Source organism: Lissotriton helveticus, chromosome 1_2 (genome assembly GCF_964261635.1).
Source record: "Lissotriton helveticus chromosome 1_2, aLisHel1.1, whole genome shotgun sequence".
Taxonomy (NCBI): Eukaryota; Metazoa; Chordata; class Amphibia; order Caudata; family Salamandridae; genus Lissotriton; species Lissotriton helveticus.
In genome coordinates, this window is record NC_136058.1 from 433,573,569 (window position 1) to 433,598,823 (window position 25,255).

Below are 25,255 nucleotides of genomic sequence, written 5' to 3' on the forward strand. Positions count from 1 at the left end.
TCATACCACAACATTGAAATACATGGAGAACATTATAAATAACAGTTCGAACAGAATATTACCTGGAATACTGAGAACAGAAATACAAGAATTTTCTCGAGAACGGAACAGACTAGAGTTACTGGATGCACTGCTGTAACAGTACGGAACATACCGGTCCCATAAAGGGACGCATCAAGACCCGTATCCACCTAGGTGAACACTTCGTTAGTGAGTCTGGGTACCACCAACCCACGGACCAGGAGTCAATTTAGACTGACCCTGTCTAGATACTACCCCAGTAATGGTACTCACCGGGCAGCACGGAACGGAAGGCCTCGGACGGGACTGGACTGCTACGACGACGGACTTCGGACTTCGGACTTCAGTTACGGGTGGGCCTCCGGATACCTCGGACCTTGGACTCTCGGCTTGGGCTCTGGTCGGGACTCGCCGCGTTCCTCCACCGTCTCGTTCGGATGCTGGACCGCCTCCTCCGTCTCCTCCGTGGGCCTGAGGGATACTTGAGCAGAAATATCTGCCACTGCGCAGAAGAGTTCCGTCACGACTGCAGAGGGTCAGGGGGTCGGCGTGGCTTCACCGACGCGTGGGGAAAGGGCAAGTCCCTATTCGGGCGCCATTATGTGGTAAATAAATAAATAATACCCTATTTTTGACTAGGCATATATCATAACAGATAGCTCAATAAATAAGAGTCAAGATTCGAGGTAGTAGGAGTTTTCGCAGGTTTATTACAGCATAAGGACAGGATCAGGATAACCTGCATAGAAATAGGATGACAGGGCCCAGCAGGACAACTGGGGCCCAGCAGCTGCTGGGGCTGGGTCTGGGATGAGCGCGCTAACTTTTCATAACAAAACACGAGCATATATACATAGCGCAAACACATAGCATTACATTGCAGTAGGCGTAGCAGTGGGTGGAGCAGAAGGCGTGACGCGTAGCAGTCGCGAAAGATAACAGTAAAAGTAGGTGTAACTGGGCGTATACATAGACATGTGATGCAAACGTAACAGAATATGTCATGAATGGGGCGGAAACATAGGAGGGGGCTACCTAAGGAGCCGGGACCTCTAACCTGGTGGTGCGCGCAAACTGGCAATGACGTGTTACGAGGAGAAGCTGGGGGCTATGAACTCTGTGCTAGGAGCAGAGACTAAAGTCTGGAGGGTCGGAGCGACATGTACCTAAACCCTATCTGGTATCTGATGTTTAGGGAACATGTTGATATAAACTAGAAGTCATGAGGGGAAAAGCTAACTGACTCTAAGACTGGAGCATGCATTTATTCTACATGTAGTGCGTGATGAAGAATATGAAATGACCATTAAATACAGTATTTCTCTTAACATGGAGACGCATAGGCTAGACAATGACGGAAACTATTGATGCAGTTCAGTAGCTTAGGAATGCAGAGAAGGAGGACTGAACTGATAACTGGAACTATAACATACTCTTGGCAGACTCAGAGGCAGAGCCAAGCTGCACCGGGCACTGCGAGGCAGGAAGTAAGTGAAAGGTCGAGGATACAGGTGGGGGCTGTATCGCTCCTTAGCGAGGCTCAGGAGACAGGAGCTGAATCTGATGTCCGGGCCCTTTTGAGGCCTAGAAACGGGGACTTTATAATGGAATAACGTGCACACTGAGAAACGTGGCAACGTAGCTTTACATAGGCCTGATATTCGTAGTATTCACGAGGACTGGAAACTAGCATACTAGAGGTGGACACAACTGTAATTGCGTCTTTAATCGGACATGGGGAGTACATATGCATATTGGTCATGCACACATAACATATGATGGATGACACGTGGTGACACAGAACATGGCAAAATTTACTTTTCCACAGGACGACGTCGGGGGTTCAACGCTCGACGTCGAAGGACGGTGAGAGAGCGACGTCGAAGGAGAAGATGCGTTCGACGTCGAAGGATCATGGGTCGCCGTCGAAGAGTAAAGTGTCGACGTCGAAGGACCATATATCGACGTCGAAGAGTAAAGTGTCGACGTCGAAGGAGATTCATACATCGTCGTCGAGGAAGAGATCGACGTCGAGAGGAAGATCGGCGTCGAAGGATTCGATGTCGAGGGCTAAGAAGAGGAGGTCAAAGTCTCCATCGCGACGTAGATCGGCGTCGAAGCATGCTTCGGGCTCGAAGCATGGAATGTCTAGGTCTCCCCCACCTGTGCACAGGTCGGCGTTGAGACTGTCACGATCAGCCTCTCGGACCTCACTTAGGTCTTTGTCGAGGTCAGACATAAGTCCTGAGCCTAGAGTGGTTTCTTCACCGCAGGATCAACAAAAAGATGCGGTGGGACAAGAGACAGTGCATCAGGATTCTTCTATGGTGGCTCAGTCGGGCTCTACCTCAGGCCAGGCAGATGATAGACAATTGGTGCCCAATCAGCGGACTCCATCTAGCTCAGTGGTATCTGAGCACAGTGTAGTCTCCGGAGCTTCCAAGTCTTCAGCAGACCTGAATATTGTGCAGGTGTCACCTGAAGCTTCACCTGAGCGTGTAGGTCGGCCTATCAACTTGTCACCGAGATGGCTGGAAAGTCTTCGGCATTGGAAGATGCGTCCATTATTGGGTGACAGAGCTCCGGTTCCTCGGACGGAGCTGCAAAGAAGATCACGTTCGAGATCATTGGAAAGAGAGAAATCTCGATCAAGGGAGCGAAGGAGGCAGCGATCTGCAACTCCTCAAGAGAAGCGTAGGACTCCTGCTCCGTCTCCTAAGTCTGTAGAAGGACGGAAATCTCGTTCAAGGGAGCGAAGGAGGCAGCGATCTGCAACTCCTCAAGAGAGGCGTAGAACTCCTTCTCCGTCTTCTAAGTCATCTTCGTCTTCTACAAGATCTTCATATAGAGACTATTCTCCCACTATATCATCTACTCCTCCGTCCAGAGTGTCTCCAGTGGATGATTTGGGCACATTTAATGATGTGTTATGTCATGGGGCGAATAAGTTCAAGATCAAGATGGCAGTTCCTCAAATAGCAACGTCAGTCATCTTTGAAACCCTACATCACAAGACGACTGGTAGGCCTCTTCTGCCGTTAGTGACCGGGTTGATAGAACCAGCGATGAAAACTTTCTTAACTCCGGCCACAGTGGGTTCAGGACCTTCTAGGATTGCAAAGAAGTACAAGGCTCCAGAGGAAGATCCTTTATTTTTGCGTTCTGACCCACCTCCAGACTCTCTTATTGTGGCGGCAGTCAGAAAAGCACATTCGGCAACATCTACCTCTTCTGCTCCTCCAGAGAAGGATAGTAAGAGTATGGATTCCTTGGGGAGACGAATGTGCAACACCTCAGGTTCGGTCATGAGAGTGGCCAGTGCGTCAGCCTTATTGGGACGCTATGATCGTCTGCTGTGGGACTCAGTTTCTCGTTTTGCAGAAAAACTCCCTAAGGAAGATCAGAAAGACTTCCTGGAAATAGTGGAAGAAGGAGGATTGGTGGCTAATCAAAGCATTAGTGCGGCTGCTGATGCGGCGGATCTGTCAGCTCATGGTTATGCACATGGTGTTTGTGCTAGACGTACGGCTTGGCTTCGCCTTACGGGTCTAAAACCTGAGGCTCAGAGAAAGATGGTAAATCTACCTTTTAATGGTTCGACTCTGTTTGGATCTCACGCCGATGACGAGATGTCTAAAATGAAAGTGGAGTTAGACACTCTTAAGGCCGTTGGTCTTGAAAAGAAAAAAGAGTTTAAGCGTAGAGGTAATTTTCGTCCCTATGACGAAAGATCTTTTCAGCAGAGGGGCCAACAGACGAATTGGTCCTCGCAAAATCAAGGCCAGAGTCAACAGAGATCGCAATTCCAGCAGAGGCGACCTGGACGAGGCAGAGGCAGCGGAAATAGGCAGCAATCATCAGCTACCAAGCAGCCTCAAAAACAATGAATGGAAGCTTCCTCCACAACCGTGTGCCACTCCGGTTGGAGGAAGTATTGTGTGTTATCTGGAAGAGTGGAAACAGATCACAAAGGACAAATGGGTACTCAATGTCATTCAGAGCGGGTACCTTTTGAAATTCAAGAAGCCACCTCCTGTCATGCGTCCTCTGAAAATGGTACAGTGGAACTTAATGCGCTTACAACAGGAAGCGGATGTCTTTCTGAAGAAGAATGCCATAGAACCAGTGCCTTTTCAACAGAGAGGTCAGGGACTGTACTCTCGGTTTTTTCTTGTAAAGAAAAAAGGTCCAGTTACGGAGTTCAGACCCATTCTGGACTTGAGGCGTTTGAACAAATTCATTCGGAAGGAGAGGTTTTGAATGCTGGCTCTTCATCAGATTTTCCCTCAATTACACCAGGGGGATTGGATGTGTTCCATAGATCTGAAAGATGCTTACTTTCATGTTCCAGTATCCAGAAAACATCGCAAGTTTCTCAGATTTCAGGTAGGGGCTCGTCATTATCAGTACGCAGTGCTCCCCTTTGGCCTGAGATCAGCTCCCAGAACTTTTTCAAAATGTATGGCGGTAGTGGCTGCTTGTCTTCGAAAACAACGGATTTTCATTTATCCGTACTTAGACGACTGGCTTCTGAAGAGTTCATCCCCATCTCTACTGGAAGAACATCTATCGATATGCCTCCAACTCATGTACAAGTTGGGTCTTCAAGTCAATTACAAAAAGTCCATAATGAATCCCACCCAGAAGATCCACTATCTGGGTGCACAACTGGACACGGCAAAAGAAAACGTGTGTCCTTCGGAGGAGAGGTGGTCATCCATCAAGACAAAGTGTGTGTTTCTCCTTCAGTCTGCACGTCAGACAGTTCGGCAAGTGTCCTCTCTTCTGGGATCCATGGCATCGTGCATCTTCATAGTGCCAAACGCACGTTTGCAGATGCGTCCTCTACAGCAGTGTCTAGAAGATCAATGGAAGCAGAGGACGGGATGCTGGGAGGATCGAATTCTTCTCCAACAGTCTGCAAAAGATTCCATTCGATGGTGGATGAAGAAGACACACTTGATGAAGGGAGTTCCTTTTCATCAGGACCCACCAACGCAGACTCTGATCACAGATGCCTCTCTCCAAGGTTGGGGAGCACATATGGGCCCGCTGCAAGTACAAGGGCTATGGTCAGATTTCGAGAAAGGGTATCATATCAATCTACTCGAACTCAGAGCGGTCCATCTTGCTCTCAAGTCCCTGGCTCCATCTCTTCAGACTCGGTCCCTCTTGGTGCAAACAGACAATACAACTACAATGTATTACTTAAACAAGCAGGGGGGTACCAGGTCCAGGACTCTGTCCATAGAAGCTCAGACCATCTGGCACTGGCTACTTGCACGAGACCTGTCCATAACGGCAGTTCACTTGCCAGGGAGCCTCAACACGCAGGCGGACGACCTCAGCAGAGACTTCGTCGAAGCGCACGACTGGGTTCTCAGCGAAGAAGTCGCACACAGCATTTTCCAGGCTTGGGGAACACCAGACATCGATCTGTTCGCAGACGCGGCAAACGCAAAATGCCCCGTCTTCGCGTCCAGGTTCTCCCAGAAAGGGTCTCAAGGGAATGCCCTTTTGATAGACTGGTGTCAAAATTTGCTGTACGCCTTTCCGCCGACACCATTGATACCAGCAGTGATCAACAGGATGTACAAGACCAGATCCAGAATGATATTGATTTGCCCAGAGTGGCCACGCCAATGGTGGTTCCCAGATCTCCTCCAGTTGTCAATCAGGCCACAGAGGAGATTACCTTGTCGCCCGGATCTTCTGTCCAAACAGGAGGGGCGTGTATTTCATCCCAATCTGCCCTCCCTGCGCCTGGCAGCATGGCTCCTGAAGTCATCCAGTACGGGCATTTACAGTTAAATCCGGAGTGTATGAACATTCTTAAAGAGGCAAAGCGGCCTTCTACAAGACAATCCTACGGATTTAAGTGGAAACGCTTTTTTCTTTGGTGTCAGAGCAAGGGTCTTGACCCTATTCGAGGCCAAGAACAGGTGATCTTGCCTTATCTTCTGTATCTTGCTGAGTCTGGTTTGCAGTTTAATTCTATCAGAGTCCATCTTGCTGCAATAACTGCTTATAGAAAATCGCCAACACAGATATCGTTTTTTCGGATGCCTGTGGTGAAGGATTTTCTAGAGGGATTAAGAAAGGTGTTTCCTCCAGTCAGATCTCCTTCTCCACCTTGGGAGCTTAATGTGGTGTTGACTAAGTTGATGGGCCCACCCTTTGAGCCCATACATAAAGCGTCATAGCAACACTTATCTTGGAAAGTAGCATTCCTGGTGGCTATCACGTCTGCTCGTAGAGTGAGCGAAATTCAGGCTCTGTGTTGCAAGGAACCGTACACAGTTTTTCATGCAAACAGAGTGGTGCTCAGGACTCATCCTTCTTTTCTACCTAAGGTGGTGTCGGATTTTCATATTAACCAATCCATAACATTGCCTACTTTCTTTCCAAACCCTTCAAGTCCGGCTGAGCGGCCTTTGCACTCTTTAGATCTAAAAAGGGTTTTGAAGTTTTACTTAGATAAAACCAAGACTATGAGACACACAGACCGTTTGTTTGTGAACTATGGTCCTACGAATACTGGTTTGGCAGCATCCAAGAGATCCATTTCTAGATGGATAGTGTCATGTATCTTACTGGCCTATCAGCTAGCCCACAAGTCTTTATCAGGTAGACCTAGGGCTCATTCTACGAGGGGAAAAGCTTCTACAACAGCTCTCCTCAGGAATGTGGCTATGTCAGAGATATGTAAAGCAGCTACTTGGCGTTCAGTGCATACGTTTACACGCCATTATTGCTTGGATTCTGATGCGCAAACAGATGCTCAAGTGGGACAGGCATCACTGAGAAATTTGTTTGCTAATTCTAGTTAAACACTGTGTTTTTAAAAGTGTATCTATGCATTTATCTGTTCGCCCGCTTCTAGTGGGTATGAGCTTGCTACTCTATTCAGTGCTTATGACTATTAATGAGTATCCCCTGGAAGAGAAGGATTAGTTACTTACCTGTAATCCTAGTTCTCTTCCAGGGGTATACTCATTAAAGTCATAAGCACCCTCCCGCCTCCCCGGGCGAGCAGTAGCATTGAAGTTTTCAATATGTATTATAAAGTTTTTAACGGCAGTTTCCTGCTAATGTTTACTGTACCGTACAAAAGAAGTAAAGTCCACATTTGTAAAGCGCACAATCACCCGTAAGGGTCTCTAGGCGCTGGGGGCCGTCGGGAAGATTAAGCGAGCTATTGCCCAGAGTCACATGGTGCTGGGCTAACCTGCCGCCGGAGCCGGGGATCGAACCGTGGTCCCCAGATTCCAGCGTCAGTCGCCCTGGCCGCGGCGCCACACCTCTTCCCTTAAGAACTGACCTAACTGTCACCTGTGGTGCATGATTGGAACAGAGTTCTCCTAGAGGCCTTAAAGTCAAAGTGTGCAGATTCTCTGGGGCATTAAAGGCAGGGTGCCAGTCTGATTTTCTGTACACAGACAAATTTTCATATGCAGCCTTTTTAGGCTAATAGCTGTTTACAACAGGTTCTTTGATGAAAATAAAAGTTTTTCATGGTTATGAAATGCATTTTGGGCTCATGCCTGTTTATTGCATTTATATACAGCATATTTTCATGCTTCAGAACGTGTGTAATTGTGGCTTTATTAGCCTATGTATATATGTTAGGCTGCATATTATGGTTATTATACATGTATGTGTATAATTAGTTAGTACTATGTACTTTTTTATATATTTTACACATATATATGTATATTGTTATGTGTTCCGGGTTCCCGCTCATGGGCGGAGATAATTCAGTGCTTATGACTTTATGAGTATACCCCTGGAAGAGAACTAGGATTACAGGTAAGTAACTAATCCTTACCTACATCTAGCCCTAAATGGGAAATTGGCTACTATTCTGATTTTGCACCTATATGGGACTCCCCGGGGACACCGCCCTGCCTTCAAGATGGTTTAGCTGGCCCCATTAAGAGAGCGGGAATCTCCATATGGTCTGATCTGGGGGATGTAAACGGAATCCATCCGTGGGAATTCCTAAGAGCCAAGATAGGTTCTAGTTTCTCAAAGTTTAATTACCTACTGCTTAAATCTTGGTTTGAGGCGGACAATGGGGGCATAAGAGGCATCTGGGATATAGAGATCCTCTTTCAATCTGTCCAGCCATTCAAGAAAGAAATTTCCATCTGGTATAAAAAAGCTTTTGGATGCAGATGATCTAGGAATTCCACCACATTCATCATCTTGGAACCAATCCCCCTTCGAATCCATCATAGGTGACCACCTAGAATCATCTTTAAAACTATTGTATAAGTTTATTAAACCAGCTAGTCTTAAGAAAAATCACTTTTTGTCTCTAACCGCATTTATTATACACCCGCCAGAATTGCTAAATTCGCTCACTTCCTGAGCCAAAATGTCCCAGATGCATGGCACCTAAAGCCAGTGATATCCATATGTTCTACGAGTGCCCCGAGTTAGAGCGGTTTTGGAAGGGGGTGGGAGACTATCTGCGCAACATCTTCAAAGTTAGCATTGAGGTTAATGGTTCATTGGTGTTTTTCGTTAATGACGGTCTTTCCACAGCAGACTTAACACAGACACACAGAGGGTTGTTGTTATGTCTGATTTTGCTTGCCCGCAAGGAAATATGTATAAAATGGAAAGATCCCCACCCTCCTAAAACAGAAGATTGGCTAAAATCCTCACTTGCAATGGCTTGCCTTGAACCTGCAGCAACCAGTGATAGATCAACGAATATTTGGCAACCTTTTATCACCATGGGCCGAGACTTGAGATTATTATGACATCTAAGGTAAAAATCAACTGGAACTATGATTAGTTACAGCAAAACCCTCCAAAAAAGGGGCTGGTCGGGTGACCTAAGCAAGTGCAGGAAGCCTAAGGGTGCCCAGTTCGAAAATGATGGCTTTGAAAGATCTGCAGCAGCTTATTGATGAGATGAGGACAAAAAAAAAAAAAGTATCATAAACATGTCACATAAACGCAATTTCTCACACCTCGGGATCATAACATAACATCTGTTAGTGCAGGTGTGTCCAACACAGGCCCTGGAAGGCTGGATCCAGACATATTTTCAGGATATGTGCATGAGCTAGACATACAAATAATTAATTAATATAGCAAATTGGCAAGGTCCTGGCTCTACTTGGTCGCCAGGGGCTATTAAAACATTCAAAAATATTGAGCAGAGTTTAAAAACTGTCGCGCGGTCTCATGGGAAGTCCAAATCTGCAAACAGTTCTTTTAAATGTCAGCACTTCTCTAGTTGAAGTTTTGCAAGAGATACTTTACATAATCCGCACCATGTGCAACGCCCTCTCCATGTTTTGCTTGCGGTCATCTGTTTGCCACGCTGGCAGACCCACTGTCTGTATCAACAAACGAATACTGCACAGAGGTATGATCACAAGGATGACGTCACTGAAAAATCCAGGCTGGCGCGTTGCTATGCTTTCACACTGCATGCAGATTTTAGCAGCTGTTACCTGACCAACATAGCGCTCGACCATCCTGTTACATGACCTCCCCCAGCACTGCGTTTCCATCTCCTATTTCACGTACCCACTCATTCCCTGCCCATTACTGGCTAACGTGGACATAGGTGGACTTACCTACTTCCTTGTGCAGAGGGTCCCACGAGGCACGGCAGAGCACGGCGGCCAGCAAACACGCTGCTGCAATTTCCCACATTGTGTGCGCGGCGCCCCTGGCACCTCATTACGGCACACCAGGGTGCCGCGGTGCACAGTTTGGGAACTGCTGGCCTAAGGTAATGCAAGACCAGGCTCGCTTGATTTTATCCCCCAGCTCATTTACATTCCAGGATAGTACCCTCAACGGGAGACCGGATGGTCGGGAGGCCTGTGCCTGGGGATCCCCGTCACTACTCTCCGAATTTGTGTGAATCATAAGCATCCTTGAAGTTTAGCACTCCTTGGGCTCTATGTAATGCAGTTTTCATTATGTCTCCTGGTCTAAATCCTGTTATAGCACCTTTTGTCAAACGTCCTCCTGAAACTAAAACTAAAACAATTAACTGTGCCCAACCCGGTGTTGTGGCGTCTTGGGCGTTTTCAATTCTGTGAGCGTGATGGAAGATTTAGGACCTTTTGCTGACGGGGCCCCGATATACAGGTAAATGTTGTGGACTATTATAAAATAGTTATCTGAACTATACAGTAAGAGCATTTGGTGGGGAGAAATGGGGAGATAATTTCTGGATATTTTGTACTGTAGGAAGCGAGGTGTAGGAATTAGTTATGCGACCCCCAGCTTGCCGACAGAACGAGAGAACGTTGGTGGCTGCTCTGACCAGTGTTAATAGCGTGATTTCGCAGGTATGCCTGATTGGTATGTGTTTTACATGTGTTGTACCACACTCGAGGTAGAATCAGATACAGGATGAAGCTTTGTGATGAATGACTCCTGCCCCCCCTTTTTCATTATCACTTTAGGATTCGAGTTGTTTTAGGATTCGGGCGATGTGGGTATCTCTGTACCCCTGAAGTATTTTAATAAGACGGTGCTAGTTGTGATAAGTCATGCTGAAATTTATTTAAGACTGTTATACACTTATATACATTTATACAGCAATTATAATAAGACTGTATATGAGACTGTTATACGTTAAGTAATTTAAATATGACAGCTATTTAAGTAAGACTGTCCACACTGTCTTCCCTCAAACACGGTAAAGCCCCAGAACTGAACCAAGAGGCAGGTTAAAGAGGGCTCGATGGGTTAACAACTGCGCATGCGCGGAGGGCAGACACTGCCTCCCGCAGCACAGTGCGGGTTAAAGAGGGACTGGTTGATGTAACAACTGCGCATGCGCTGAAGACAGACACTGCATCCTGCACGGAGTTCGGGTCAAAGAGGGCTGCGCATGCGCTGATGACACTCTCCCTCAGCGAGCACGAGGCGCCTCGCGCTCCATCAGTCAGTGGCAGTTTGTCTCCGAGGGCGTCTTATACTCAACAATAAGTGCTCAGCTCATATATAAAAACAAAACCTTTACAGCAGTCTAGTACTACTCCTTTTATTATGTATAATGCTGCTAGAACTCAGAAGTAGATGAGTGTACAGAACACGATCATTTGACATTCACCATTCCAAGATGGCGCCCGTTTCCATTGCCATAGTCCTTCCTTTGTTGTCATGTCGGGATACCGGAAGTCACCCAGAGCGACGGGCTGAGCTCTTCTACACTGGTTCCTGTGCTGATGTTTGGATCCTCTGCTGCGCTCTGCGACGGTAGAAAGGTAATACTGAGATCACAGGCTTCATGTCGGTTGAGAGCTTCCGGGTCATGACGCTCCAAGGTCCCGGAGGTACCACGAGTGAGACATGAGGATTAATGTTTAATACCAGAACGGCTCCCTGTGGGTCCACTCGGACTCCCGAAGGGAGATTCTATTACAGGACCGGAGGCTTCGAATTATGCTTCTCTTTCTTATATTTGCTACACACAGCAGCCAATGAAAAATGTTTTGTATGCAAATAAAACTACATTTCTCATGATGCTTGCCCATACATCACATCCTGTATAGCTCCAATAAGAGCTGCTGCACCCTGTGTCTCCTCCTGTTTCTGTGCTGCTCACGCAGACAGTTAAGTGCTCTGAACATTACGTGATAATTTAGGTTGTAATTGACTGTTGAAATTGTCTGGGCGATGTTGCGATATGTTGAATACTGGTGTTTATTTATGTGTGTTTGGCTGTATTAGGGGCCATAATGCTCCATCATGGCCCGTGGGGCCACCCATGATGCCGGGTCCCCCGAGGGGGACCCCGCCTGGCCTGCCTTGACCCCGGAGCCCAGAGAGGCTCCACCTCCGGCCTGAGCCCCGAGAGGCTCCGGCTGCATCTTTGACCCCCGAGGAGGCTCTAACGTGTCCTTGCCCCTGAGCCCCGAGAGGCTCCAGCTATAATCCCTGAGCCCCGAGGAGGCTCCACCACGTGGCCCTTGCCCTTCCGAGCCTGCGAGGCTCCGCCCAGTTCTTCTTGAGCCCGAGAGGCTCCACCGTTTGGCGCCTTTTTCCTCAGAGCCTGCGAGGCTCCCCCAATGGCCCCATCCTTGCTCTACAGCTGCCCAGCACTTCGTGGGCAGCTGCTACGTTTAGGTTTATTGTCCCTGGCTACCTGCAGCCTGCCCTGAACATCAGACCATTGCCTGTTGGAAGTACCGATTAATGTTAATGTGATTCTGAAAGTATTACGTGTTGCCTTCTGATGATGCCTCTGTTATGTTATGTGCTTGTCATTCCTTCCCTCCTAAACATCCTAGGTCTCATGAATGTGGCTTCTGGTTAGAGTGAGTTCTACTGCTAGTTCTATTGAGCTCCCGGTGGTGATGTGTTCTAATGCTAAGCTCCTGGTTGTAATGTGTTCTAGTGCTAGGTCGAGGAAGCTCCCAGGGGTTACGTGTTCTAATGCCGGTTCCATCATGTGCATATTCCTGGCAGTGGCCCCATGGCCCTGCCCTGTATATTGTCCCTTGTAAACCCTGCCCGTGCCCCTGGCACCTTATAAATTGCGTATTCCTGTCTAAATGTGTTCTTCAATACAAAGGCTATTTTTATATATATCTTGTGTGGAGTTCCTTTTGTGGTGGGCCCGGGAGGTTGTTGCTGGGGGTGCGGGCGCAAATGCTTTACACATGACCTCCGAGATAGGCCTGACTGCTCGTGCCAAGCTACCGAGGGGGTGAGCAGGGGTTGTCTTGGTGGGTGACTTCCTTACCCTAACTAGAAAGGGTGATTTCTGCCTGGCCTCGGCGCAAGCCTCGGCCAACCAGGGATCCCATTTCTAACATCCACCATGGGGGGAAGATCCTTCTCCTACTTAGCGGCTAAGACCTGGAATTCTCTCCCCACCCACCTCCGCCTCACTCAGAACCACCTCTCTTTCAGAAAGCAACTAAAAACCTGGATATACGATAAGTAATCTCACCTCCCTCCCTCAAGCGCCTGGGTGAGTAGTGCGCTATACAAATTTTTGAACTTGAACTTGATGTTAATCTGATGCTATCAGTATTTGTACTGCATTGGTTGTGTGCACGTGGTAGCGCTATTGGTTTCACGCACCAGAGTCCAAAATGCGATCTCCTGCGGGAGTGGAAATGTCGCGCTGATGTTACCTGCGACATGCCTGATTGGGCCTGCGCTTGATCTTCATGACAAGGCCTGACTTGGCCGTACACTGAATCAAAAGCTCTTTCAAGATCTGCATACTGCGCTGGTGTTGCAACGCTACAAATGAGTCACTGTGGTTTGTATAGATTTTTTGTTCTAAGATTAGGTGTTTCAATGATTAGGTTAACACTATTCCTGTCACTTCCATAAGGTTGTTCTGATCATTGCGCGGTCTCGCGCTTTCTACGCCAAATGCTTTCCCTAGTAGCCGAGTGCGGTTATGGAGTCATCACGCTCCGGTGTGCGTAACCCACTTGAGCTTCATTTGGGCGATTTGGCCTACGCACGTCGCACGCGTCCCCTGTTTGTTTCGAGGTCACATTGCCTCGTGCTCTACATGAGCAGATTTCCTGGTAGCCTCCAGGCAATACCAATAGGCTGGCCCTCGGAGTGCGCACACGCTCCTGGTATTTTACGATGACTCGGACGCCCATTGGGCTGGTATAATGACTACAGCTTTGCTGAGGAGCCGGTATATTATTCATTTCTCTATTTTAGTGTGCACAGGGTTGGCTCCCCCTCTACTCCTCCATTGAGCTGTGCTTTGCACTACTATATATATTTAATACGGATATCCCTTGAAGGTGATTGGTGGGATATATATATTGGAGGATGAGAACGAATTGATAGGAGCGCAAGAGTCTCCTGAACTAATTATGTTGACACTCAGGTTCTCCATGTTCTTGTATGGTCAACAGGGCCCCAGGTATGACTTTCCCTAATGCAGGGTTACAGGACTTGATAGACGCCCATCATCGTTCTCCTACCACAAATCCTTGAGCATGATTTTGTTTTGTTTTAATTCTATTTATTTAGTATTTTCCGGTTTCCCCAATACGTAAGACATCCGCGCATGCGACGGGAATTAGACTAGGGCGTTGTGACGGGATTAGGCTAGGGCGTTGCGACCTCCCCCTTTTGGGTATGGTTGATGAATTGCCCGACGGCGTCGCCAGGCTTCTGCGTTTCTAGTCATCTCAGAAAGGGATTTTCCAGACTTGACAGGATGCACAACAATATCCTAGTCAGCGTAGGCCACGATTGGTGATAGGCGTCGGTATGACGCCATTTGCGCCAGCTCTTCCGAGAATCGCGAATCCTTTCGCTAGGCTGGGCACCCTTACACCTGATCCAGGTAGGCCCTTTGCGACACATCCCTCTGGGACAGTTTCATTATTGGAGGCACGCGGCTTCGTGCATTTAGCGTTCAGGAGTGAGTCTATGTCTCCACCTTCCCTTCGTTGGCGGTTGTTTCAGTGTCGGTTCTGATGGGTGATGCTAGGTATACGTTATACCAGCTCTCTAGCGCTCCAAGTACCAAGTTATTTTACCTTTCGAGTTAGCGGGATATATATATGTAGGGATAGGTCTATCTTAACACAGTCACGGGCCTGGGCCTCACACTTCCAGACATTGGATTATGTTGGACTTCTCCGGTTATAACCTTCATACAATGGTGACTCTTAGATTAGGTTTATCTCAATCCTACTCAACTCAGTTGTTGTACGACCCAACCTACAGTGCTAGGAAGGTTTTTCCGATGGGATCAGCGCCGGAGTTTCCATTCGGGTGAGTGCCAAAGTAGCGGTACCTTGGGGACCGTCACTCGACAGTTTTTCCGATCTCTCAATTATTCTGGTTCTTTATCGTGCAGGCCTCTTGAGGCTTCTGCTCAATAGGCGCAATTTCTCGACTGCGAGAACCTCCAGCGGGTATAGGCATATACACCTTCTTAGTGGACTTGTTTCAGGACTCAGGCCATTCTGCCGAAATTCTCCGATTTGGGGTACCTGCGGTATGCCCCCTTTAGCATACAGGACTGATTTGTCAGTCACAGACGTTCCAGTTGGAGGTCAATACCATTAGAAAAGAAGGTAGGTCTGGTCTCACGAAAGTCGATGAAAATTATTTTGTCCCCTCCGATTTTCCGGCGACTGGGACGCAACTTTCGCGCATCGAGCTCTCCATTTGTTTTTATCTAATGTTCCTTGGGTCGGTGGCAGCCGACTCGGTTCCTACCTTACCTTACAATTTCCCCCTTTTCTCATGCAGGCACTCATGTAGATCCGAGCAGATGTTTTATGATTCACCGGGGAGCTACGGTTCGCAGGTTAACCATTGCCTTTAGTAAGCACGGGTCAGGGTTGACACATGGCAATGTGGTAAGTACAGTTTTCCCCAGGTGGTATGGATGCCAGCCTTGTTTTTAGTTACAATTACGTTTACGGTCTACATTATTTGCCAGGTTTTTTCTTTGAACGTGCTGAGGGCGTTCTTTTATGTGTTTCTGGGTCCCACTCAGGCTATACGTTTCGACAACAGAGGGTCGCTTGGTTGGTATGAACACCATATGGCAGTTTTGTGGGAACTGAACTCTCTGATTTGTGAACTATTTATTGAATAATGTCCGGGGAATTTAGTAGCGTTCCCGTTACAGTGGCCATTTCGGCCGTTTTCTGCGTCTCACTCTCGGTTCAAGGCAGGTTGCTGAATTTGCGTCGGGTATTTCTTTCGAGTTTCTTTTTTGTGGCGTAAAAGTCCCAGCCTGGGATAATTCTCGTGATTTGCTTTTTTGCTAAAGGATAGATAACAAGATGTCAAATGGACATTAACTATTGTCAGGCTGTGTTGCGAGGCATTCCACCTTTAGGTGTTCCTACAGCGAGACAGGCCGCATTTTACAGGTACAGTATCTACTCCAGTACATTGCTCTGTAGACAATGTCTGGACTACAGGTGGTCAGGGTCTGGTCACATGAATTCGAATGAATGCACGTTGTGGGTATTTCTTTCCATTCCTTAAAGGATGCAGCGATGATTATCGGATTTACTGTCTGAGGTTTTTCTCGTATAATTGTTCATATTATTGTTGATCATTACTGACATTTTGTATGTGGGTCCGAGGCTAGTATAGCCGATGGGTGAGGGCATATTTTGCCAGGATGGATGTTCAAAACCAATTGTGAGACGCAGTCCGTTCAAGGACTATACTTATCATTCTTGTTTTTGATGAGTCCCATTGTTTAGCAAGTTTTAATTCTACTGATTGATTTTCTCAAACTATATTTAAACAGTTTATTATGTACCGGTGGGAGATATAAGACTGTAATGTGCGGATAAGCGTTAAACTAGCATAGTCCGAAGCCTCCAGTCCTGTAATAGAATCAAAAATTAGCTAGCATTCGTGCCAAGAATTTTTAATTCTTTTAAGGACACGGAGGCGAGGATTATCCCACCCGGTTTATTACAGTATTGGTAATAATTACCCACCCGCATGTACTTGATATTCTGTATCAACAGAAGTTACGGGTTTTCCCTGTCTCATTCCTCTCAGCTTCGAGTAAAGAAGGAGCAGGTGTTCTTCTGGATTAGAAGATGTAAAGTTTCCAGTTTGAAGATGGTTCTCCATGTTGAAGGATAATTATTGGGACTCATATTCGGCGGATTGGACTGGATTTATTAATGTGCCAACTATATATAAGTTTGAGCAAAGAAAGAGGAGGAGACACAGGGTGCAGCAGCTCCTATTGGGGCTATACAGGATGTGATGTATGGGCAAGCATCATGGGAAATGTAGTTTTATTTGCATACAAAACGTTTTTCATTGGCTGCTGTGAGTAGCAAATATAAGAAAGAGAAGCATAATCCTCGCCTCCGTGTCCTTAATAGAATTGAAAATTTTTGGTGCGAATGCTAGCTAATTTTTGATCCACGCTGACCATAGACCCAAGGACCGTTCCTTTATATAGAGCAGTCGCATGTGACTTTCAGCGTTTACTTGAAAGAATGATGCCTTGATAGACTTCAACAATTTGTGGCAGGTCTCGGGTAAACACGGCTTTGAAAGCAGGTTTCTTTGAAATATCAATCACTCTGGAACTTTACAGAAATGGATTTTCAGACGTTTAAAAATATCCTTTATCTACAGAAAGTTATACTGGGACGGTATAGGTATTTATTTCTCAACTTCATGCTTGATACACTTGGGGCTCTAAGGTTTGGGACTTATTACCCCTAGACTAGAGCACACGACATGATCGCCATCATTCGGACCAAATCACAGACACGGGTTTTCACACTTGAAAGTACGAAGGATTTTGTGCACCAGGGCTATAAGGAGGTCATTTTGCCATTGGAGTTTTATCTAGATTCGCTCCCTCCATCGTATACTGTATCTTAGAATGCTTTTTAGGTCTCGCTCTCGAGACCTATTGTCGCCCAGTTGTCTCTCAAGGGAGACAGAGCGGTGCACGAGCCTACCAAGGTCTGTGGACGCGCTTATGCAGGCCGGCCGAAGGCACATGCGCAGACACCAGTCTTCCAGTCGACCCCGACAGAGTTGTCTGCCTCTCAGCTTGGGAGCTCCGGAGGAACCTTTTAGTTCTTCCCAACGGAATGATCCCCCTCTTAACCTGATAAATCCGGGAGTACTATCCAACTGTCTCCTGCCAAGTCGCCCTTCTTCTAGTTTGGTGGCTTTGGAAAAATCCCCCAGGCAACCCCGGCAGCACCGTCCTCTCCTTGGCCCGGGAGTCCCGGGTGAACCTCCCATTCAACCTCAACTGAGCTGCTTCTCTCTTCCCTCTTTTGAGGAGTTTTGTAAACTGGCACAGACTGTATCATCAGGCTCTCCGCTGGATCCTCTCCTGCATAAATTCTGGAACTACGTCCACCACCACATCCACCACCATCACCACCACGTCCACAACCACCCCCACCACGTCCACCACTAGCATGTCCACCACCACCACATTCACCACCACCACCATGTCCACCACCACGTCGACCACCACCACCACATCCACCAACACCACATCCACTACCACCACCACCCCTACCACCACAAATACTACCACCACCACATCCACCACATCCACCACCACCACGTCCACCACCGCATCCACCACCACTGCGCCCACCACCACAATGTCCACCACATCCACCACCACGTCCAACACCACAGTGTCCATCACCACCACCACGTCCACCACCACCACATCTACCAACACCACATCCACTACCACCACCACCCCTACCACCACAAATACTACCACCCCCACATCCACCACATCCACCCCCACCACGTCCACCACCGTATCCACCACCACTGCGCCCACCACCACAATGTCCACCACATCCACCACCACGTCCAACACCACAGTGTCCATCACCACCACCACGTCCACCACCACCACATCCACCACCACCACATCCACCACCACAATGTCCACCACATCCACCACCACGTCCACCACCACCACATCCACCACCTCCTCCACCACCACCACATCCACCACCACTACGTCCACCACCACCATGTCCACCACATCCACCACCATGTCCATCTCCACCATGTCCACCACCACCACCACGTACACCACCACATCTACCACCACTACGTCCACCATCACCATGTCCACCTCCACCATGTCCACCACCACCACCATCACGTCCACCACCACCATGCCCACCACTACCACGTCCACCACCACCATGTCCACCACCACCACCACGTCCACCACTACTATGTCCACCACCACTGCTTCCACCACGTCCACCACCACCATGTCCACCACATCCACCACCACCATGTTCACCACCACCATGTCCAAAACCACCACGTCCACCACCACCATGTCCACCACAACCACATCCACTAACAACATCACGTCCACCACCACGTCCACCACTACATCCACCACTACATCTACCACCACCACATCCACCACCACGTCCACCACCACCACCTCATCAATTACCACCACGTGCACAACCACTACGTCCACCACCACCATGTCTACCACCACCATGTCCACCACAATGTCGACCACCCCTACCACCACCATGTCCACCACCATAATTTCCTATGCAATGAATACCGTTAACAGATTTTTCAGTGGCGCATCTGCAGAAAAATCCTCTTCCTGTTGGAAATTAAGTGAAACTTAACCCCTCACCCAAACAATACATTTACGAAAAAAATGGACTGAATGAGAGCCGTGGCCTGTGGCCTTAGTGCTCCATTAATATTATACCTGGCGGCCAAGAAACCAATCGCGTAGAAGTCCTGCGCGCACGGCCAGCGCGCCGCAGACGCACGCACCGCGGCGGCCATCTGTGGGTTCTGCCCTGGTAGCTTGCGTTGTTTAATGTAACAGGCGATTGGCTTTGAATAGATCTCACGGGCTTCCCAGGGGCGGGATACACTTACAGGGACAGATTTAATCTTCCATGAAAAATCAGTGGGATGCCAGTGAAGCATGGGACAAAGAGGCGCGAGCGGTTTATAGCCGCTGCCAAAGCTACCACTGGACATGACTTCTCCAAACAGTATCTGTCCATCTTCACCTTTGACCCAGTAATGCACACCAGAACCGGAGTCCTCAAGGACAACTGTGGCAATCAAACCACACACACAGGTATCTAGGTAATCCATAGGATTGGTTCTGTTGTGGGGTGGGAAGGGGGAATTCCATAAATCTAATGCCATTTGAATATAATTAAATTGGGGACATTACTATAAGGACAATATTACTTCAAAGAAGTAAGCAGGCACCGAGGCATTTATGCCACACACATGTTTATTTGTTGACAGGAAAATACACTATGCAAAATGTTTCAGTAACTGTCAGCTTTTGGTTAAACCTGGGCAGAATCATTCAAATTCAAACTTTGTTGACAACGAATTAGAAATGTATGGTTGTGTGTACAGCGCCCTTGGCCATAAGGGCCCACACAAAAGCTTCAAATTTAAGTTTTCTAATGTTACTAAAAAGACCATGAGACGGAAGATAACAAGCATTTGCAAAGCAACAGGTCGCGCATTTACACAAGTTTAAGCTATTGGGATTGTAAATGACAAAGCATTTTATTTATGTTTTGAAAACCAAAACATAAATAAAAGGCATTGTCATTTACAATGCCAATAGCTCAAACTTGCGTAAATGCGAGACAAATTGCTTTGCAAATGCTTGTTCCAGTTTGTTGTGTGTCCAAAAACCCATTTGGTAGCTAGTAGCAGGTATACCCACACTGCTTGGTATTTAGTGAATATCAAATGAATCGCTAGTGGGCTGCCAACTATCAGAGTCGCACTGAGATAAAGAATATTTACCGGCACCAAAATAAAAATGCTCACCATTAGTGAATTAAATAGCTGAAGAAGTGGCATCTATAAGCTAAATATAATGCACCCTATCATGCAAAAGGAAAATAATAATAGACTACTGCGTAGAATATCTGTGCAATGCAGTATAAAAAAAGTCCGTAGATATGCAAGTCAGATTCAGAGAGGACTATATTCATTCTATATCAAGCATTACAATATTTTCGCTTTCTCCCACTGGAAACTTGCTCTGCCCAATAAAAGTTAATGTTAACATGTTCCCCCACGTTTCATTAAAACTCTCCCACATGGTTGTACCAAAATCCATTTAAGCCTTCTTTATTTATGTACATGAGAGCATACACTGCTCATGTGCGTGCTTATAATATGTGAATCATGGTTCATTACCATTAAAGAGATGTATAATAAACTTGCAATGTCCCTCTCTGTGACATTACTGCACACTGCCTATGCTACTTTGCAAACCCTGCCCCTCTAAAACCTATTTTTTGTTTTGTTTAGGGCTCGTGCCCCCTGTACTCTGCATTTTCGTACTTGTGGTTTGCTGTTTTCAGTATCTGTATAGACTTAAATATACAAAAGTTTTGTTTTGTTTAGGGCTCGTGCCCCCTGTACTCTGCATTTTCGTACTTGTGGTTTGCTGTTTTCAGTATCTGTATAGACTTAAATATACAAAGGTGATGTTATTACAAGCCTTAAAATAGAAAATGTGTCACAAATTGTGCCTTACGTGAGGACGGAGGTGCAGGAGACTGATTAGTTAAGTAGTGAATTAATAAACCAGCCTCGTCACACTCACACTTCCTTGAAGACTTGGCGAGCCTGTACGCTCTGACACTTCTGGAAAGTTAGGGAAGGATTAGCAGAATGAGCAGCTTTTATTCCCATGGGACCACAAAGAGCAAAGCAGATCCAGTGGCCCCGGCTCAACCTGACACCTTTTTGAAGAACATGGAAATACACATGTAGCTGGGGCGGTCGCCGGGAGGATCTAGATCAGTGATACTCAAAGTACGGCCCGGGGGCCACATAAGGCCCTCCAGGTCTTTACTTGCGGACCCCTGGTGAGCAGCAGCACTGGGCTGCAGTTTACTTGATTCAGAACTAACATGAAAAAGAAACTTATATATACAGCAAACACTTATTTACAGGTTAATTGCAGTTGGGAAAAGGAGGTAACTAGGCATTTAACTTTACGAACACCTTCATTCTTAAAGGCAGCCACTAGATATACATGCTTTGTTTCCCTACCCCGACTTTACACCCCGCTGGCATCAGTGCGGGCCTCGGTCACACCATAGACCAAACTTTTGCGGCCCCCGGGAAAATGTTTGTGAGTGCCCATGACCTAGATGAACAAAAGGCAAGAGTTGTTAGACAGAAGAACGAAACAGAAGCTTGCATCTCTAAAAGGCACGAACAGGAACCAATGAAAATAAGCATTGGCATAGCCAATAGGTCTTGTCTTTGGGACCTTATAAGTGTTTAGCCATGCAACAGTTGATGTTGTTGAACCAAGGATATTGTGCTGCATAACTAAACACGTATAAGGTCCCAGAGGCGAGACCTACTGGCGATGCCAATGCTTGTTTACCTGATGGGCATTGGCTGACCGCAGCCTGGTTACTGAGGCCCTAGTGAGGTGGAGACATATTTGGGGGAGTTTTAGCCTCATCAGATGATGCTGTGCAGGCCCAGGCCCAGGTACAATGAGGCGCAGTCGGTGCTGACTGGAAGTGTGTTCTTTCGATTGACGGGGCTGCCCCCCTTCACTCTGGGAAAGCCACAAACGGAATTCAAGCCAATCTCCTCATCACACAGACATAATGTCACCGTTTGCTGAGGCCTTCAAAAGAGTGACCTGTAGAAGCAATGAATTCCAGGAAGAAGATATTCAAATAAATGCAGTTGAATTTATTCCTTACAAATGAGCACGTCCTATTACATCAGCTGTCTGCAGGAACTGCCTGCCAGTGAATCCACAAGTACACATTAGAATATAGAACCTATAATTCAAATGAGTACACTACATGCTTAAAGGGGAATACACATTCAATACTACACTGTTAATATGGACTTACAATGAAATAATTAAATAAGCACATACTACATATCTTCCCCTTTTCAAAAAATTAAATAAATAAAATAATTACTTATAAACTATAAACTCCTTAAATTTCATAGGTTTCTTTACAGTCCTCCCAAACGAAGATTTCTGATCAACATTAGTATTTTTGTCTCTTTCATCGTTACAAAAGTAATCATCAGCAATTACATTTTCTTCCAAAGAATTGGATGGCAATTCAAGATTTACTTGATTCCCATCATTATGCACATCCTCTTTATCATTCTTATGTTTGTCAAAACACCAAAAATGCCCCCGAGACTCGTCCATGGAACCATGGCCAGAATCACCAGGATCAATGACAACTGAAGGTTGTGTTAAAGCTAAGCGACTAAGATGCCACTTCTCACCATTATTCAGAGTGACTGAATTCTGGTGAATCTTAACAATTTTCTTCGGAGAACCAAACTTACTCTGCCCCTTGCAAACTCTTCTAGGATTTTTAATAGAAACCCATTGCCCAACATGCAATTTAACAGGTTTAGAGCCATGTTTTGCATCATAATAAACCTTATTTTTAGCCTGCGACAGAACAAGATTAGATTTTACCTTATCAATGTCATAAAAACACATATCATTCTTCTTCATCCAACTAGGATTAGTCTTAGACAAGGGCTTCCTACATCTCATAAGAGAAAATGGACTCATACCCAAAGATGGATGGGGTGTAATACGATAAGCCCACAACATCTTCAATAATTCACTCTCCCATTCTAATTTAGACTTGATGCACAATTGTAGAGTACTCTTAATAATTCTGTTAAGTCTCTCCACAACTCCATTGCAAGAAGGATGATATAGTGGAGATAGCTTATGTTTAATCCCTTTAGATATGAAGAAACAATGCATTTCCTTGGATTTAAATTGTGCACCATTATCTGTAAGAATAGATGATGGACAACCTTCTTGTACGAAAATTGTTTCCAAAAATTCAATAACATTAACAGCATTAGCTTTGCTAACCACCTTTAGCTCAAACCACCTTGAAAACAGATCCACCAATACAATAATACATCTTACTGTTCAACCAACTGATAGGACCCATAATATCCATTGCCAGATCCTCCCAAGGAAGATTTGGAGAAGTAACCTCTCCTAGAGGTGGATTAAAAGTTTTTTTTTATTTATCTGAAATCTCACAATTGACACACGCCCTGACAAACTTCTCTATTTTACATTCCATTCCCGGCCACCAGTACTGATCCCTTACTCTAGACTTGGTCCGAGAAATCCCAGGATGACCTTCATGAGACAGCTGTATAATGTTATCTCTTAAAGACTCTGGAGGAATGATTTTATAACCTCTAACGAGAAAATTATCAGAAACAGAGAGTTCGTCTCTGACCTCCCAAAAACCTCTCATGACATCATTCAAATCCTTCTTAGAAAAACCATTCCAACCATTTATCACTTTAGACCTAACCATACTCAAAACACTGTCATTTAAATCAGCAATAGACCATTGCTCAGAAGAAATAGATTCAAACACTTTGTCATTGGCAACAACATTAGCCACGGAAAAATCATTCCAAGAATTCCTATCCGCCTCAAAAATAGGTAAAGAAAATCTACTGATGAAGCAAAGCTTCGCATTTGCGACTTGCCGAATTCATGAACCTCGCCCGTGTGTAATCCAGTAATAATTTGTACGTCTTACTAACGTTTATATTTCATGTTTAAACGAAGTCCATGAAGCTTGCCTATGTGTATTGCTAATACTATTAATTTGAGTCAATAAAATGGCCGCTGCTTTGAAATAAGTGTCTGCGCATGCGTCAGTCACACTCACGTGTCCTGATGTGTTTGCAGGTTTGGAGGGAAATAGTTGCGCATGCGTAATACATAGCTTTGCCAGTAACGTGGTACTGCTCGTGCCACTGCTCTTGTGCCCGTATACATGTAGCTAACATTTAGACTGCATAAGTATATTTTTGTGATAAGTTGAAAGTACAAACCCAATGATGTGTTTTCATATCGTTATTTCTATGTATTAATTTGTTTTCGCTTACTTTTCATGTATTCTCCATTCGGAGGGGTGCTGGGCTGGGGAGTCCATCTTGGAGGGTACTTGTGCGCAGACTCGGCAGGAGCCATCATGGCATTGAATTGCTGCCAAAGAAGGTTGATACCAGAAGCCACCCTGGGAAGCAGTACCTTCGCCCCGCAGCATCACGATATTGTTCTATTATGTTGCTAAAATGTATTCTTTCCCTGTATTCTGCGCAATTTTCTCATGGGAACCCCAATCTCGCTAGGCGGTACCCAGAGATGCAAAGTAGGCATCTAAATAGTGTGTTTTGATTGGTGTGTTACCCAAATCCTACCTTAGGACCAATCCAAATTGAGGGATTCTGACACTTTGCAACATTGGGGGGTGGTACACTGCCCCAAAACAGTATATCTACCCTGGGTTCACCTAGGGAAATTGTCTGACTTGTCTGGTTTAGCTGACCTGTCACTGACCCAACGCACTCAATAGGTGACTGAAGATACAGAGAGCTGCGGAGCACTCTGTCCGAAAATTGACCATATACTAAGGTTTTACTAAACCTTAAAGTGCTGGCGGAGCACTTTGCTGGGAGTTCGCTGACCCAATCGGGGTCTTGATCGATAGCTGCAGAGAGGGTGGAGCGCAGGCGTTGCTTCCGAACTGCGGGTGCTGGTCCTGTCCTGAGGGTTTCCTGTCCTGTCCTGAGGTCCTGTCCTGATTCCTAATCTGAGGGTTTCCTGTCCTGTCCTGGGTGTCCATTCTGCACCTGCTGTCCATTGAGGGGTATCCTTCCTTGAGGGTTTCCTGTCCTT